Genomic DNA, 15,523 nt, shown 5'->3' on the forward strand with positions numbered 1-15,523 from the left:
GCAGAAACTGTAAATTATTACAGACAATTCACTACTTTTATAGCCTTAACCATATGTTTAAATCTTAAGGTTTTTCTGATTGGATGAAAACACTAATGGCCTTTGACCCTGTACAAGCTTTCAAGTGTTTTGACAGCTCCCTCATTTTTTCCCCAAGGACTGCATACCATAAATTGGCAAGACGAGCCAGCTATGTTACTGCAAGACTACCCACGTTGCATTACTCAAACAAGAAATATGATCTAAGAAGTCTCAAATCATGATATTTCCTTTTTTGCCCTTTTTGCCTGTAGCCATTCAAGGATGGTTTGATGTTCTATATGAGACTGTTTTCCTGTCTGATTATTTCCAGATAACCAGTGTGACTGGATAGATCAGGCAATTTCATGTAGACTAACTGAGTGAGATATGGAAGACTGACAGAGAATCATGGAATAGAAAATAGAAAATATCCCAAATACAGATGTGCAAAACCTGCTGAATGGATTGTTTTACAGTGCTTCACATGACAATTCACTAATTTGAATTGCAAATGCTCTCCTGAAGCAGAATAAAAATATGCAGTGTGACAAAGGCATGAGTATATAGGCATATGTCATGCAATGCATTTCCATGCATTCTATCAGTCAGGGGATTTGTATTTCTGTGAATTCGACTCAGTTCAGCTGTAATGATTCTTCATTCTCCTCAATGAAATGTGGTGTCTGTTTTATTCATTAATGATACCGAGAGAGTTTGTCCTCAGGCTGGAATGCCAGCACCTTAGCCATGCATGGTACGACAATAATTACAAAGCCAGATTCTGGACTGATGTGATCCCCTTCTGAGAGTTGGTGAGCCAAGCCAAATTCTTTGATATACAGGTTTTAAAATCCTGTTGCGTATGTAGGTCTTTTTCATTTACCCTGTTAATTAATTCTTGACTTAAAAAGTCTTTTAAAATGGGATTCACATCTTTTAAAATATCTGTTCCTTATGCACTGTAACATCATCTTTTTTGGGTGTATACAAAAACACATATCAATGTTGCTGCCATCTTGAAAGTGGTCGACATAGAGGACATTGGCTACGTTCCATTCCATCCTGTCCTAGGGGGCATCTTACCCCAACCTACCCTATGTTAAATCAAATGACTGTGCAAATGTTGTAGACTCTGTTATGTTTAACAAATATATCATTTGAATGTACAAAAAAATTATGAATGTTTTTTGAATTGTTGGATTTTACTTTGACCTTCAACACTAAGTATCCAACCTATTTTTTTTAATTGTTTTTATTTTATATAATTTGTACAATTATCTGGTGTGTATGATAACATCTTGCAGACTGCATTGGTCAATGCACTTTCGTGCCTTGACCTTTACAGCATGGTGGATGCTCAAACAGAGATTCTATATAATGGGGAGATAAGAGGGTCTGTATCTCTTGCCATTGGAGAAAGCGTAACGGCTAACTTAATCACGTGTGGCACCTCTCAGCCTATCGTGTAATGGCAGTGACGTCAGTTGCAACGTTCCCTAGTCTGCCTTCTCTTAAAAAAAAAAAAAAATTTATCAAGCTAAAATCTACATATAGTTCCCAACGAAAGTATTGTTTAGTGTAAAACATGCTGAAGATTGGCAAACAGGCTGTCCATTAATTAAATGATTTGCTATTTCCCCACAAAAGCTGTTTAATCAGCATAGTGAAGCCTCTCATCCATTGACTTCCATTCAAAAAACTGCGTACCGTGGGGGGCGGAGCATTAGCTTTAGCCGTTGCGCTTTTTTTGGCTAAAGGTTGCAGGCTTGCCTTCCAGTGGCTTTGGCTCAAACATATCACACTGCATCACACTAATCGGCAATCTAATAATGAGCGTTATAAATGAACACACTTATATGTGTCTATACACCAAGAAATTGTGTTTGAGAACTTTCTCTGCACACAAAATTCACAAATTATATGCAGTTATTATTAGTTAATGAGATCCACTGTTCTCTCACTATCCAATTGTGGCGAGCAGGGCGACGCGAGAGTTAACGAGCTCCACCTGTGAGGCGCACCGGCCTTGAGTGTCTCACGGAGGAGCTCCGGGAGCATAAAAGGAGGAGCGACGACAGTGAAAGATGAGGACCAGGCCTGGACTTTATTTTACGTTTTATTATGTTTGTGTGGCCGGCAGACGTCCGCAAGGGTCTGTCCGCCATGAAGGGGAGGAGTAGGGGACGGCGGACTCGCTGCCGGCTGCCCTCAGCCGGACGAGACGCCGGCCGCCAGGAGGTGGTCGAGGATCGGGCCGTCCACCGAGCGTCCAGTGCCATCGCATGGCACCAGGAGGAAGAGCCTCTCGGCTGGCTGAGGACCAAGCGGCAGTGTGTCCGCAGTATGTCCGGGAACCGGACCAAGAATTTTTGGAATGGCGCGAGGCCAGTGAAGCGAGAGTTAACGAGCTCCACCTTGAGTCTCTCACGGAGGAGCTCTGGGAGCATAAAAGGAAGAGCGATGACAGTGAAGGACGAGAGAGGACCAGGCCTGGACTTTATTTTATGTTTTATTATGTTTGTGTGGCCGGCAGACGTCCGCAAGGGTCTGCCGGCATAACTTTTGTTTTGTTCTTTGTTTATTTTGGAATTAAAGTTGTGTTGAACGTTCGCCGGTTCCCGCCTCCTTCTTCCTTTTCTACGGACTGTGTTACACCAATCTTCCATCTTAAAAAATGGAAAATGAAGAATAAAATAAAATCAGAATTTTCTTTCTGAGAACTTTGACATTTATATATGTGTATGGCTAGATCTTACTGTTCGTGCAAACTGCCAAACCAAGAAATATGATCTCCATGATTTCCACAGAGAGGCTAGAGAGTTCCACAAGACACTGACAGGCTAATTCGAAGTTATCAAGGGAGCTCTTATTGGCCCAATTCTTTTTCAGTTTGTCTTCATATTTCACAACACAATTGCTCTAGAGGAAAATCATTAATGCTCACTGTTTCCATATCAGGGCTTTTAAAATAGCTGTTGTGGAGACCCTGGTTTCCTGACCACAGATGTTCACAGCTACCGCTGCTCTGGATGGTTGGACAATGTCTGAGATGGCCATTGGACTGTATTTGACAAGACAAAAGCAAACCGTGTAGACAGAGTTGATGGAAAGAGAAAAGAAAGAAGGTGTATTTACAGCCACTGCAAATAATCCCCTCAATAGTTCTCTCAGAGTATTAGCCTTGCTAGTAACATTCACTTCTTCAGCAGCTTGCATTGACAGATGGATGTCCTTGTTTGTGATATGTTATCCTAGTGTCAACTCCAGGATGATGCTGTATTCAAGGGAGCCAAAATGGAAAACACCTGTGGTGATCCTGGTGATGCTTTGAAAAACGTCTCAACATCTGGTTTAGTCTGAACTCTGAAGACTGCGGATGATTCCTCGTCCCTTTCTCTCACACTCCAGTATCCCTCATTCCTTCACCCCCCCCCCCCCCCTTCTTTCTTTATTCAAATATCATATGGAAAATTTCTCTTCTCCCCAAAGTAAGGCCAGAAAAAAAGTACTCATCTGGATTCTTCCACAGCAGCAGTGGTGATTGATAGAGATGTAGCTGTTTTCATCTTAAAATGTTGGACAAAACAAATAGCTCTAAATCTTCCCATGTGCAAACAGTGAGACAGTGGCCCGGGAGAAAGCAGGGAAGAGCGGAGTGAAAACTTTATGGCAGCAACAACGTTAATGGCAGCTTTGGATGATTTCAGGGGCCCAGCAGAATCAGACGCAAAGTGCTGATGCCAGTAAAAGGTGATTTCATTCATCTCCCATAAACAGATTGATTTCTCTTTAAGTAACAGCCATAGTTACCTTCCAGTTTAGCATACCAAAATGCTTACATATATTGATATAGTTTATTTAACATATGTTTGGGTCATCATAACAGTGTTTTATTTATTTATTTCTCCTTCAGATTCATGCAAGTGACTGCCTAGTCTAAACATGGCCGGGAGTTTATTTGGTTTGTACCATCTAAATGTTTCAGAACAGTGTGTGAGTGATTATGTGCATGTGTGTTTCTCTGGCATGTATCATCTGAAGTCGGCTAAAGAGAAATGAATTTATTTCTGTCTGGAAAACATGACGCACAGTTTTTACTTCCACAGGTGCAGAACAGGATGGGGACATCTTGTATTTTTCCAACAGCTTCCTAAAATTCAAATCATCCAGTCGTCAAGATTTATCCTTCCCTAGAAAGAACACATTTGAGACACAACCATTCAGGAACATCTATGGAGCTTTAGGTTGTCTGTCAACATTTCTTCCATTTCACCCAAAAATGAAGGTAGCCCACCCCTTCATTGTTATTGATGCTCCATTTTGATTTCTTTCAACAGTCTGGCACTTCTCTTTGACAACTAATCACCTTATGATTGAAGAAAAGCAAGCTAGACTTTAAAGGGAATGTTGGAACTTTCCAAGGCTGCTTCTGGAACGCTCAGCTTCCACCGAGAGCTTAGATTTTAATGATATCTCAAGGCATGTCTCCTGTGCTATTTGGATGGAGCTTGGCATGATGAACAAAGTCCTGTGTGATGACCTCACAGGTTCAGAATAAGTAGCAATACTTTGCAATGATCTGACCCAAAGGTCCTGGAGAACGGAAAGGACCTCTAATGGTTTTTTTAGTTATTGTGTTAAGCTCCCACACACAAAGACCATCACTATAAAGACAACATTTCCTAGTGTTTATATCCGCAGACAATAATGTCTTACAGATGTGTATGCCATTCATTTAAAATCTATAGGTGAAAGCAGTTTTTTTGCTACTTTATTAATGCTTCAGGTTCAAAACTTCCTAGAATAAAGATCTGTCCATCTTTGACTGTTTATTTTAGCTTGTCCAGTCATGTTGTCCATTCTCGAAGGGTTTTGTAATTTTTGTAAATCTTTTCCAGTCCTTTTCCGAGAGCAAATAAATATGCTGCTCAGTTGCATAACTCTTTGGACACTATCATTTTTGGGATAATTGAAGGCTAAGAACCTAGAATAAATTAAGAACATTGAAATAATAAGGGATAATATAGCTTCCTATTTCCATATTTCAGTAACACTTTATTTTGATGGTACCTTTTGAACATTCTGTTGACTATAAGTAACTTTGCAACTACATGTCAATTAACTTTCATTAAAGTATTAGTAAATGTTTCCTAAAAATCTTCTAACTCTTTATTGTGATGTTTCCCCAACACTGTAAAAAAGAATTGTTGGTTTAACTTAAAAAAGTAAGTTACCCATGGTTGCTTTAAAATTTTGAGTTCATTGAAATTAAAAATTTGAGTTAATACAATGAAGGCGATTGGTTTAATCAAAAGAATCTCAAAATATGATGTTATCTGAACCACATTAATTGTCTAAGTTGATTTGACAAATTATTTTTTTCTACTAACTTTGCAAGTACATGTCAACTTCTTCTAACCCTACCAATCTACTAAAACTTTTCTAACACTCTAATGATAGTTACATGTATAGGTGCAATATTACTTATAGTCAACAGAATGTGTTAAAGGGACCATCAAAATAAAGTGTTTCGAAGTGATAATCTGATATCACTCAAATAATCTAAGGTGGAATATCTGCTAATTTCGTGCTGAGGTAAATTTAAAAAACAGGTATGAACTTTTAATAATGTTGCATAGACACCCATATTCACAAACGAAAATAACAAGGACTGGAAAAGAGAAAACTTGCAGAAATACATCATGCCAGAATAATTATGCTAAAATAAACAGTAGGAGATGGAAAATGCTTCGTACTAGGAATCAAGTTTTGAACTAGGTGAGTTAGTAAAGAAGAGCCTTAGAAAACAAAAAACACATTGAGCAAAGCAGAAGAAAAAGTTGTTTCTCCTGAGTCACCAATGCCTGACAGGGTTTTGCTGTCTTGTTTCCTCTCCTGTACTGGACAAAGTGCTTTTCAAGAGGGGGTTGGGACTCCCAGCATGTTAAAGTAATCATATTCTACTGGTGGACTTCACCACAGCCTTGGGAGTTCTCTCCAGGGCTTTTCCTGAGTCACTGGATCTGGGGCAAAGTAGCAGGCGTGCATCTCCATCTCGCCTCTTAAACCTGTCCGCTTGTCAGACAGCTGGGAAAAATCCATCCTTGTGTCCTGCTGTAGAGTATTCTGTACTTAAGACAGCATGATTAGAGACTTGAATCTTCTTCCTACAACCACACACAGCTTGCATCATTTTTGAATGAATTAAGCTATGTTTGATTTGAGGGCACATTCTTGAAAACCAAGAGGTCTTTTCAGTATGTCATGACATTAAGAAGGGAATTTTGTGAATAAGACGCAGGCTTTTATACTGAAATACCACGCAAAAACGTTGAGGATTTTGCCCCTGAGAGCATGAGATTTTCTAATCATAAAGGGACTGCGTGCAGTGTGTGAACGTGCCGACACAGCTGTCGTCCCCCTTGGTGTGGAAGCTCAATTTAAAAGCAAGCCAAGCCAAATAAATGTTTATCCAGCATAAACTCTTCCTAGAATCCAAATGGATGTCAGTGCCAACTTTTACAGGGCTGCCTTCTATGGTCCATGAATTTCTTTGCACTAAATCCCTAACTTTTTTTTCTTCTTTTTCAAATAAAAGGGTCATTTCCATTTTTTACATTTTGATTTCCTCTAATGTTCACCTAAAGGTATAGTCTTTAAAAATACAAATAAAATAATAGAATTCTTTTTACAAAACTCAAAAAAATATCAATTCAATATCAATACATTCAAATATGATGGCTAAATTCACTTGTAGCATTTAAAAATGATTTCAGTGTTGCATTTTATTTATATATAAATGAAAGACATTGTACATCATGCTCAAAAACACACTCAACAACACTATTATAACTGGATGATGTAAAGTTTTTGGGAGAAATATGTTGAGGTCACAGTGTTTGATTACTAGAGAAACAAAATTGATTTACCGGTCAAGATGATGTTGAAAAGATATAGAACTAAAGCCAAAATAAATGAAGAGATGATTAAAAAGTCAAAGCAGATCAAAATGTTCATTTTGATAAAGCTACAGTGAAATTTCTTTGCCAGGTTTTCCTTCTGAACAGACATCTGAATTATTATGTGAAAAAAAGATTGAGAACAAACAGACAATGACCTACGGTAAATCACGATCTAGACAGTCACATGCAACACTTTCTCCTTTATAATTCTCACGTTTCAAGAAGACATTTTTTTTTAGTTTGACAGGTGCACACCATTCCGCTAAACACCCCTTGCTTCTTCCAGGATTCTCCCCTTGGACATATACAGCAGAGATAAAAGGAAAAGCCAGTTGGTCGTAAATTTTTCATACTTCATGCCTCAGACCTGCATTGTCTAAGAATGTCTGAGATTTTATAACTGGAATTGTAGAGTGAGATTTGGCTTCCCACTCTTATGTACAAACGCTCTGTCTACCACTCATAAAATAAGATTATAATTTATGATGAGCTCCATGAGCTAGTTTTAACCAGTATTACATGTAGAGCTTGACCCAAAGACTGAACTCTTCATGCAGGTAGTAGACGTCATCAAGTATTGGCAATGTCTGTTTTTAGATATTTGGACCTTTCATAGTCTAATAAGCCTGTGACCTGCAGGGCCCTGATTATTTGTGAATATGTGAGCTTAGAGTATTTCTAGGCTTGTAAATCTGTTTGTAACTGTTTGTGCAAGCTAACAATACCCAAAAGATCTCTAGCAGAACAATTTGAAAAGTTTGGCAAGTATGCTTTTATATTAAATCACTTCATAAATTTAGGTGCTTTGTGCTTATGATTTTCAAAAACAGCCAAGTTTTATAAAGAGAAATAATGACCAAATTCTTTAAACTTTCGAAAATGTTTCAGCTGGCTTCGATGTGTTCGAGTGTTGATGGTTTTATGTAGGCTCTTAAACCATCCACAAGACAGAACAGCAGGTCCTAGCCATGTTCCAATTAGGAACGCAAAGGAGACGGTCTAGACATCCACAGATGCATCCCCTGAGCTGCATCAACTCACTAAGACACAACTAGGCCCATATGCTCTGCAAATTTCTCAAGAATTGGAATGTGTGATGCTCACAAAGTTCTACACAGGCCCTTGGGTGTTCATTTATTAGATATTTCGGACAAGGCACTGCGTTAGTAGCATGTAATTTCTATGACACGTTTCCCAAAAGCATTGTTGAATTTGAATTTTCATAATTTAACAAGCGCATTGGATCACTGATATGATTTTCATTTGATTTCACAGTTTATCAGAGACAAAGGTCACAAATGAATATGAATGCCTATTTATTGCAAAATAATGCAAAATCATCATTGAGAATAAAAAAATGCAGAGACTGCATGTCACATGACGGGCCTGGATTTACAGATAATAGGGTATAATGTTATGTAGGTTGTGTAGATTTCTGAGAGTGTGTGCTGAATGATCATACAAGCTATGTGATGTGCCATGCATTGCGTAATCACTTTGGAAAGTTCATGCATGGTGTAGGCGGAAGTACCGAGCAAGTGTTAAAGTGAACATGCAAAGACTAAGTCAAACGACCTTTACAATAAAAGGTAAAACAACGATGTCGGACAATTTTGAAGTTGTAGGAGAAAATGAGAAAATTTAGTTTTTTGCCCTACCGCCGTACTTCTGGAGACCTAGAAGACCTAGAAGGCCCTGGAGACCTACAGGCAGGTGTGGGGGGTGCAGATGGGTGCGGAGGTCTCCAGGGCGGTCCTAGGATCTCAGGCCATCACGGCGGGTCATGAGTCTTGGGCAGCCGTGACGGTTCAGGGGTTATGAGCAGTCATGGCGGGTCAGGAGCCGTAGGCGGCCATGGTGGGTCAGGAGCCGTAGGCGGCCATGGTGGGTCAGGAGCCGCAGGTAGCCATGGCAGGTCTCGAGTCCCACCCACATGTTGCCCACCCACGGGTACACTGCCCCCCCCCCAAAAAATTTTCGAGAGTCTCACGGGGGGCTGGAAGGGCTCGTGGTATGGTGGCGTTCTGTGGGTTGGAGTGGGTTCGTGGACCACTTGGGTGGGCTCGTGGGTTGCTTGAGCTGGCTGGTTGGCTGCGGGAGCTGGCTCGAGGACTGCTGAAGCTGACTTGTGAACACTTGGCACAGACTTGTGGGCAGCCGGGGCGGACTCGTGGGCAGCCGGCAGACGGGGCTGGAGCGGGTTCGGCAAGGCATAGAGCGGGCTCGTTGAAGCCTGGAGCGGGCTCGTTGAAGCCTGGAGCGGGCTCGTTGAAGCCTGGGAGCAAGGTCGAGGGGACTGGGAGCTGGTTCAGCCCAAAAGTCTATCAACCAGTCCTTCTTTTTTATGACTGGCATCATGGGCTGCTCCGCAGCAGAAAGCTCAGGAGACTGGGACTGCATGGAGGCAGAAAGCTCAGGAGACTGGGGCTGCATGGGGGCAGAAAACTCAGGAGACTGGGGCTGCACGGCCTTTCTCTTTCTCTTTCCTCTTCGGCCGTCTGAGCCCAGCGGAGGATTTTTCTCTGGCCATACAGGGTTTTGGGTCCGGCAGGACACCAGGGGAATGCTCACTGGAGGGGCAGACAGAGGAAAGCGGCGATTGACGAACTGGCCAGGCCGCCTGTGTTTCTGTGGGGACCGGACGAGGATTACATAATCTTTCTAGAACCTCCTCAATGACAAAATCAGAACAATTTAGAAACAAAATAATCCAGGAGCAGGTAGACAACATCAACACAATAACTAACAATAAGAACAGACAGGGAGTGCAGGGAGTGAGTCCAACTAAGGGAGTGCTGACGAGGACAACAGGTGCTGGGAATCCAGGGAGATGGCGGGAAGACTGATGAGGGAAGTGCAGACAAGTGTGGAGAACAGGAGGATGCTGGGAACTGGAGTCCGGGAAGGCGTGAATGTAACAAGATGACATGGGGTGAGTAAATTATCAGGAAATTTTAATTGTGAAGTGAACTATTCCTTTAAGTGTACAAACACTACAAGTGGTAACTGCTGAATCGCTTAATGGTCCACATTGCATATGTAAGGAATAATTGATGACGGGCCGTTGAATTCTTAGAAAATAATGCACACCCGAGGTGTTATTTTCTGAATTCAATGGCCCAGAGTCAACTGACCCTTCGCAAAGACCTGCCCCCCTTAGTTACTGTTGTTTGTTCCGACAAGCCATGGCGCTGTCACGCCACACAGAGTGTAAAATACATTGCGGAGCAAAGAGGACACTAATTCATTACAACACTGACAACACGTCGACAGACAAGACAGAGCAGGTTACTTATAATAATAAACAAAGTCCCAGCTTTCAAATTGTGTATTTTTTTAAGAAATTCGAACAATAAAAATTTTTGTGGCTCTTTAATGTGTCCTGACAGATTGCTGTAGCGCCTCAGCTCAAGCTCGTGAACCGATCATCTCTTCCTACGAGTTAATTTATAGTATCAAATAAACATGAATGAAAGAGAAAGAATGTTGTTTCAAACACGGAAAGATGTCAGTATACACCATTTTTCAAGTTAAAGTCCCCCAAGGTAAAGGTGCGTTCACTCGGCCTCGAAATTACTGTAGTTACGAGATTCTAGCTTGTAAAAAGCGTTCACGTCCTAGAGCTCGTAATTACAGCTTGAAAGCTGGGAGTTTTCTGAAAGCTCCCAGATGTACCACGTGGCCGCTGTACCACCTGACCGCTGTAGATTAATTTAGGTGTTGATAGTGGTGCCATGGAAACGCATAATTCCCAGTCCAAGGACCAAAAGGACGTGAAGAGCTCCGAATATAACGTCACGTGTTGTCATTTCAAGATACCGGTAAATAGGCTACGAGGTGACGTGAACGCAGCTTTAATCTTCTAACTCCTGACTGCTTTGTCGGACAAAATGGTGGATTCGTTAGATTGGTTGTCAATCAAACTCGCGGTACTGTTCCAGAGTTGAGTTTCAAGACATTTGTCAGGTTTTTGTCCTTGTGTGGGACTAATTTCTTACGCATTTCATCCCAAGCCTCCGGTGCTAATTCCAAAACGTCATTTCTGAACTAGTAATTGAGCCTTGATAGCAGAATACAATTGATACAGTTAATATCGCAGTTGAGAGAGAGAGAGAGAGAGAGAGAGAGAGAGAGAGAGAGAGAATAAAAATGTGAATTAGCCTAACTTAGATAGCACACGTACGTCTGCAAGACGTCTGTTAAAGATCACTTCATCTGGAAAGCATCTGCTGTTTACAAACATCTAATAGACGTCTTTAAGATGTCAGTTTTACATACATTCTAAATCATAAACATCTTAAAGACGTCTTCTAAACGTCTATTTGACATCTGACAGGATACGTCCTATAGACGTATTCCAGATGAGCAAACACCCTAAATAATACGTCTTCCAGACGTAAACACGCACATCAAATAGACGTCTCCGAGATGTACGTGTGCTATCGTCTGTACGTCTCTCAAGGCAGCAGTGTCTCTATTTAGCGAAATAAGTTTATCTACCTCAAGAACCACAGTTATTACCTCGCTGGTGAGAAATGTCATGTATCTTTTAAGTTGCTATTTTACTGATTAATTCGTCAGAGCAGCGCTGACAAAACGTTTCTGTGCGACTGTGTGTCCGTACTGTACAGTACATGTGTACGTTTGAAAGAGAGAGAGTATGTGCTTTCAGGACACAATAAAACTTATTTTGTGGCAAAAACCATTACGATATTTTGTCGTTTTAGTCTTATTGATTACTATATTTATTATATATGTCGGTGTCATTGTGGGTTTCTTTAATTTGCAGTTGTAGGCTGTAGCACTATTGAAATAACTGAAATCATACGGTGAAGTGATATGGAACTGCAATGCGGTCAAGAAGACCTGCCCAGAACTACTTGAGCTGTGCGTTTCCCTGAAAATAATTGCACACGTTAGAACGTTGGTCAACCAATCATATTCGAGCATTCAACAGCTTAACACAACATAAAGTGTCTTCATTGATGTATTTGAGCATAATGTTTTTTAATATTGTATTGTCATTATTATTTATATATATTCTAATTATTTTTCTTTATTTACTAATATTAAATTTTTCACATTCTTTTCATATTGCGGAGGCAAAATATTGATATTGGGGAAAGTTTTGGCCTTAGTTGAGCACTGACGGATTGCATTACGTTTTGCACTCTGGTTTGGGTTATAGGAAAATAATGTACAACTTAACTCAGTCTAATTTGATTCTGCTTTCAGCTACCAATAGCAAGTAGCATTTTCAGCCCTATTTAACACATTATCATGTTGAAGTCCCTTCCACAGAATTCGGCAGAGCCTAGAAGCTTTTCTACTTGTTTTTGTCACAGAACGTTTTGTCTGGATGAAACAGAATGACTTGCTGGAGAAAACATAACATTCTAATATGCGATTATAAGAATCCTGGTATGGATTTAGACTTGTCTGTCACCATTGTGTTCATGCAAACTTTCACAGCTTGCTGGGTAAGTGTGTTAAAAAGTTTCACTGGGACACATTTGTGGAACAAACCGTGGAGCAGGGCCTCTGATTTCCTTTATTTGTGGTGGAGCCCTGGAGGGAGAGCTGTCACTCAAAATATGCCGGTCTGCAGAGATGTGGGTATCACCACAGGAAGCTGGTGCTGATTATGAGAAATGGAGACTGATCTCATGTTTGGCCTGAGCAGACATGTACTTAAAGAAGAGGGCAGAACAACAAGCCACTAAGACATGAATGGAATATTAAAGCTTCATTGCTTGTGTCTACCCCTGGAACTACATGTTAGGCTTGATGCTATCAATCACCTGACGTAAGTTTAAATGTATGATCTGTTGTACCAATAACCTCTGACAGGAGGATCAAAAACATATTGAAAATAATTTCTCTCTCAGCCGTTTTCCACTCTCTGAACCTGCCTATATCGCAGCTAGTCATTTGGGTGCGTCAGGCTGCAAGAGCCGTGACTCACCATCTCCAGTGCCTCTCCACAGGAATGTTCCTCTACCTCTGTGTGAGGCTGAATTCACATCTGGATATGGAGATGGAGCTTAATTCCCTGAATCTCAGCACTGGAACCATTTTCTGTGTGAGACATCAGCTGCTAAAGCCTGGTAAACCAACATCTCACCTGTTTTCCTCTTTTATCGGTTTCAAAGACCTCAAGAAATGGAGTGTTAATGTGCTACAGTCATGATTAAGTGGATAGGTGTGTTTTTTCCCATCACAGTCACACATGGAAGCCTCCTAAGTGCCTAATCCAATATGTTTTTGCAGACTGGGGCCAGAAGAACAAACTGAAGAGCTTATGAAAATGCCAATAGAACAGGTAGTCTTTATAAACAAGAGAAATTCTTTTTTTTTTTCTCCTGAGGAACATAAAAGATTTATTTTTTTGTCCGTACAATAAGTCATTGTTCCAGTGTTGTTTTGTACACATTTGACTTTCCTTGTATGGACAAAAACAGTTGAAGCATCAGGTTTTGTGTTCCACAGAAGAAAGTCATACAGGTTTGGAATTCCATGAGAGTGAATAAATAAAGACAGAATTTTCATTTTTGAGTGAACTATCCCTTTAATGGTTCAGTCACTATGCATGTGAAATGAGCAAGTTCAAGTACACGTGAGCAGCTCAGATTTATATCCTCCATGCTGTCCAAAATTCTCCACAGAGAAACCAGTGGATCTCGAAGACAAGGGACCTTGAGAGTCTTCTGCCTGGTTCATATGTGAGCTCCACTACTAATTTGAAAAAGTAGCATCTGGGTTTGGTTAGTTCCAATTAACCCAATTCAAACAGTCCCCACAGAGAGGAGGGAACAATTCTTGGGGAAATGCTCTTTTGAACTTGTGTTATTGTTTTGTGAAGGATCCCCATCCCACACTCTGAGGGAGGTTAGGGACATATTTCATGTCCGACAAGAGGAATAAAGCCTCAGCACGGCCATAATGCTTAAGAAACTCTAAACAGCGTCTTGTTCCATTGGTTTACTCTTTGATCTAGGGCTGGGCGGATGGAAGAAAAGTTGAATATTGTGTAATTCATGTTTTATTTCATCCGAATTAAATCAATCATCTGAAGTAAGTTCAAGTGTATCTGGAGAGATCAAATGTTTGGCTGAAGGTCATCAGGTTCAAATTCCTCCATGAGGTTTTTGACAAATGAAACCCTGGGATATATAACGGAATGACTAGTGACCCCATTTACCATCAGAAATCTGATCTTATCATCATGAAAAAATGTCTGGCTACATTACTGGCATAGAAAAACACATCTGACTTCATCAAAGGTTGTCAGATGTGTTGATCTGAAGTGAGTTCATACACTCTAAAAATGCTGGGTTTGTTTTGATCCATGTTTGGGTCAAATATGGACAAAAACAACCATTGGTTTACATTTTTTAAAGTAACTTTTTTAAACCCAACATTTGGGTTTGTCCATATTCAACCCAAACATGGGTTGAAACAACCCAGCATTTTTTGGAGTGTGCATAAAATGTGTATTGTATGACCAAGCAGGGAGATATTTTTAAACAAAATCAATAAATACATTTACCCATTACTGAAGCCTCAAATTAGAGACAAAAGCTGAGTACGCAGCCAAGGGCAATTGTTTTAAACCAGCTGAACCTTGAACCAGTGAACCACTTTTGCAAAACTATTTTAGGAGCCCAAGGGCAAGGCCAAGGCCAAGGCCAGGAATGCATGCACAGTAAGGAGGTAATATAAGCAAAACAAGGAATGATACAATGCAGCAGTTCGCCTGTCAGTCTCATTTTTGTTCAGAGTACCTTTGAAAAATGAAACAAATGCCCCTCCCACTGTTCATCCATTTCCCCTGCTGTCTCAGTGGTCATGCATTGGTCTGAGACCACATAAAAGTCTGAGACCACATAAAAATGTTTCAAAATCCTATGTAAACCTTGAAACAAACATTTAAAAACTGTAAATATGAACATTTTAAAACAAAGAAACATGACAAAATGAATGAGAAATATGGATTCTTGTATAATTATATTTTTTTTAATTTTCACTCAAATTATGATGGTAAGATAAGACCATTTTTAAAATGTCACTAGTCTATGACTTTTGGAACCCACTGTATGTTGTTTAAATTTCTTCGAGAGAAACCTAGAGAAAACAGGGACAAAAGGTCATGAGTTATGTTTTTTTTTTTTTTTTTTGTTCTTGTTGTTTTTTTTATTCATTTAATTTTTTTTAACTTTAAATTACTTTAAATGATTTTTATTTTACTGTAAATGTCAATAGTAATGATACTGTCAATTTAAGTACAGTAAACTGAACAGTATACTGTAAGTGAAAATACAGTAATAATACTGTAAACCATTTTACAGTAAATTACTGGCATCCAGCTGCCGTAAAATTTACAGCAATCTCTCTACAGTGTACTCTCCCTTTTGAGTGCCATGGGCAAAGCTTGCTGGGAAATAAAAAAAAATATCCCAGCCCAGCTTCAGTTAAACTTAAGTTTGTCTAAATGAAAAGAAATGAGTTCAGACAACTCAAAACAATGAAACAATTCAGAA

Source organism: Chanodichthys erythropterus, chromosome 19, assembly GCF_024489055.1.
Source record: "Chanodichthys erythropterus isolate Z2021 chromosome 19, ASM2448905v1, whole genome shotgun sequence".
In the NCBI taxonomy this organism is placed as follows: Eukaryota; Metazoa; Chordata; class Actinopteri; order Cypriniformes; family Xenocyprididae; genus Chanodichthys; species Chanodichthys erythropterus.